This window comes from Mirounga leonina, unplaced genomic scaffold (genome assembly GCF_011800145.1).
Source record: "Mirounga leonina isolate KUSES-001 unplaced genomic scaffold, KU_Mleo_1.0 Mir_174, whole genome shotgun sequence".
Classification (NCBI taxonomy): Eukaryota; Metazoa; Chordata; class Mammalia; order Carnivora; family Phocidae; genus Mirounga; species Mirounga leonina.
In genome coordinates, this window is record NW_023270451.1 from 17,411,433 (window position 1) to 17,411,866 (window position 434).

The window sequence follows — 434 nt, forward strand, 5'->3', positions numbered from 1 at the left end:
ATTCAGAACATTCCATCCCAAAGCAATGGAATACACATTCTTTGGTGCCCATCGAACATTCTCCAAAAGAGATCATATCCTAGGTCACAAATCAGGTCTCAACTGGTACCAAAAGATTGGGATCATTCCCTGCCTATTTTCAGATCACAATGCTTTGAAACTAGAACTCAATCACAAGAGGAAAGTCGGAAAGAACTCAAATACATGGAGGCTAAAGAACAACCTACTAAAGAATGAATGGGTGAACCAGGAAATTAAAGAAGAATTTAAAAAATTCATGGAAACCAATGAAAATGAAAACACAACTGTTCAAAATCTTTGGGATGCAGCAAAGGTGGTCCTAAGAGGAAAGTATATAGCAATACAAGCCTTTCTCAAGAAACAAGAAAGGTCTCAAGTACACAACCTAACCCTACACCTAAAGGAGCTGGAGA